The 3,143-nt window shown below is 38.9% G+C and overlaps 1 non-coding gene across 1 annotated transcript; it reads left to right on the plus strand.

The window, feature by feature from the left end:
- The first annotated feature begins 397 nt into the window (after window positions 1–397).
- LOC123456773 lies at window positions 398–608 on the plus strand. Its single transcript, XR_006634655.1, has one exon. It is a non-coding gene; the product is annotated as a small nucleolar RNA U3 (small nucleolar RNA).
- Window positions 609–3,143: the final 2,535 nt, after the last annotated feature.

Here is a 3,143-nt window from a genome sequence, read left to right on the forward strand (position 1 = left end):
GTTGGTCTATTTTTCTGACCCAGTCTGTTATCCTGTGTCTTTAGATTGGATAATTGAGTCCATTGATGTTCACAGTTACAATTGAGAGGTTGCATTAAGTCCTGCCAAGTTGAAGCCTTGGTGGAGCATGGTGTTTTCTTGTTCTTCATTTGCTTTCACATCTGATCTAGTTTTGATTATTTTTTTTTCCTTAATGTAGTCTTTTCCCTTTGGTGTGAAGTATCCCATCCACTTTTCTCTATCAGGCTGGCTGAATGATCATAAAACCAGCTTTTTTTCACTTTATATCTTGAGAAATAGTTCTGCTGGTGATGGTAGGTTAGATTAGTAGCCATGGTCTTTCAAAAACTAAAATACTACATTGCTTTTTTTATAATTTCAATTAAAAATTGGATGTAAGAATATACTATCAGGGATCATTTCTGTAGTTCCTTAATATAGAAGTTCCTCTGACTGTATAAAGCACCAGAAACCATGAAAGATAGTGCAATGTTCTCTCCTGAGCATGAAGCTGGCCATGGGTATTGTGTGAAGCTTCCCTTTGCCATTTATGATTGTTACTCACTCCCCTGGGGAGAGTTTGAGGGATAGAATGCAGTCTGGGTGGCAAAGAAAGACAAAAATAAGAAAAAAGAAAAAAAATGGATGTAGTTCTGATGGGATTACCTTTGTAAGTGATAAGCTGTTTTTCCTCTTGCAACTTTTAGTTCTCTCTCTCTCTCTCTCTCTTTACTGTGTTCAGTATTTTACCTATTATGTAATGTGGGGAATTTCTTCTCTGGTCTTGTCTAATTGATGTTCAATGTGTCTCCTAAATGTACCTGGATGGGCTTCTCTTTTGTATGCTTTAGAAAATTTTCTTCCATAATTGAATATTGAAAATATTCCTTATTCCCTTGTCCTATTGTTATTCTGCTTCTTGGTTGCCCATGGTTTGAATGTTTCATTTTTTAAGGTATCCTAAATTTCCCTCAAGTTGTTCTTATTTTTTTTTTAACTTTTCATTGATTTTGGGCCTCCAGATCTATTTCCTCTCTTTTGTCTACAACCCTCATAATCTGTCCTTGACATGATTGATTCTTTTGGTGAGGTTTTCTTGGGAGCCTTTGAAATGAGTTATATCATTTATGATTTATGTTACATTTTTCTTCACTGTCTCCATTTCTTTATTGAATTTCATTATCATCTCTTGGCTTGACTTCTTATTATCTCTTGAATTTTTTTTCTTTGGTTTTTCAAGGTAGAGTCTCACTCTAGCTCAGGCTGACCTGGAATTAACTCTGTATTCTCAGGGTGGCCTCGAACTCACAGCAATTCTCCTACCTCTGCCTCCCAAGTGCTGGGATTAAAGGTGTGCGCCACCACACCATGCTTGTCTCTTGAATTTAATTCCTGTATTTGTTCATGCATTCCTTGAGTTCATTACACTGACCATTGAGTTCTTTTTGTTGATTTGCATCCATTTAATAAAGCTGTCAATTGAGCTTTTTATTCTCTTCCATTTCATTCAGCCATTTATTCATGACCTCATTGAATTTGTTGAATATTTCATCACAATTTTATTTTAGAATTATTTGTGTGGTGTTTGCTCTAACTGGTTTTCATCAGAGGCTTCCACTATGAGACTAGTCATTCTTGGTGGAAATATCTTGCCTTGGATGCTTTGTTGTTTTGTATTGAGATTTACCCATCTCAAGATAGTCCTTTTGTCTTTCTGAGAATGCAACAATGGCAGATTTTCTGAATCTTATGTTAAGTGGCCTGGTCAGCATTGATCCAGGGGAGTATGGGATGGCATTCTATCCATGGGTCTGGGCTGACCATACTGAAAGCTAAACTGGTTCCTTCTTGTGTGTATAATCACCATGGGAGGTCTGAGCTTGGAAGTATGACCAGCTCAGATGTCCTACAAAGGTCAACACAGGCAGTCAGGCCAGGGATGAGATCAATGCCAAATGGTCCTGATTCTCAGTCTGAGTGTGCTTGGTTGTACCTGGGAACTAAATAGGCACAGAGAAAATGCTCATCTGGATTCTAGACAGCCTTCTTAATGCAAGGGCTGGGAGTGCATGCAGGTAGGAGCATTTATCTGGACCCTGGGTGGCCTACTTAGTGCTAGGGCTTGGGAATGGGGTTGGGTACAAGTTTGGCTGTCCCTACTCAGGATGGCTCAGGTGAGCAGGCTGGGGCCTAATTTATTTTATGATGTCATAGTAGCTCACAGTTAGTTTTCCTGACTCAGAAGAGACTCTACACTTACAGTTTTTTGTTGTTTTGTTTTGCTTTGGTTTTCGAGGTAGGGTCTTGCTTTAGCCCAATCTGGCCTGGAATTCATTATGCAGTCTCAGACTGGCATTGAACTCATGGTAATCCTCCTATCTCTGCCTCCCAAGTGCTGGGATTAAAAGCATGCGCCAACATTCCCAGCCACTTCCATTTTAAACAGTGCTGTTACTGAGAAAGATTATGAACTCTCTTGAAGTTGGACTGAATGCATTTTTCATTATGAGATGACCATGAACCTATGGAAACAAGAGGTGGAGTGTTATAATTTAAATGTGGTATTTTTAGGTATCAAGTTGACAAGGTATGGACTTGTGACAGTTCATATTGATTATCAACTTAACAGGGCCTAGAATCACCTATATTCTATTATATAGATTAAGTTATTCTCTGGACTTCTCTAGGAAGTATTAGCTTGATTATGTTAATTAAGGTGGGAAGAGACACTTGAGTTGTGAGCAGCCCTATTTCCTGGGACCAAGTACAGGACGATAAACAGAGGAGAGCGCTGGCTGAGCACCAGCATTCATCACTCTCTGGCTCTTCACTGCAGGCTGAATGCGACCAGCTCTACTTCAAGTTTCTGCTGCTATGCTTTCTCCACCATGATGAAATATAACCTGGAACTATAACCTGAAGTAATCCCTTATCCCCTTCAACTGATTTTTATTAGGTATTTTGTCCCAGCAATGAGAAAATAACTAAAATAGACACATATACCACTTTCACATCCAGAATTACATGGATGCTCATGATAAGAACTCCAGTCAATAGCCTTGTAGAGCAAGCACCTTTACTCTCTGAGCCATTTCCTCAGCCCTGAAGCATTTAAATTCAACTCCTTAATAATATTATTGTAT

This window comes from Jaculus jaculus, chromosome X (genome assembly GCF_020740685.1).
Source record: "Jaculus jaculus isolate mJacJac1 chromosome X, mJacJac1.mat.Y.cur, whole genome shotgun sequence".
Taxonomy (NCBI): Eukaryota; Metazoa; Chordata; class Mammalia; order Rodentia; family Dipodidae; genus Jaculus; species Jaculus jaculus.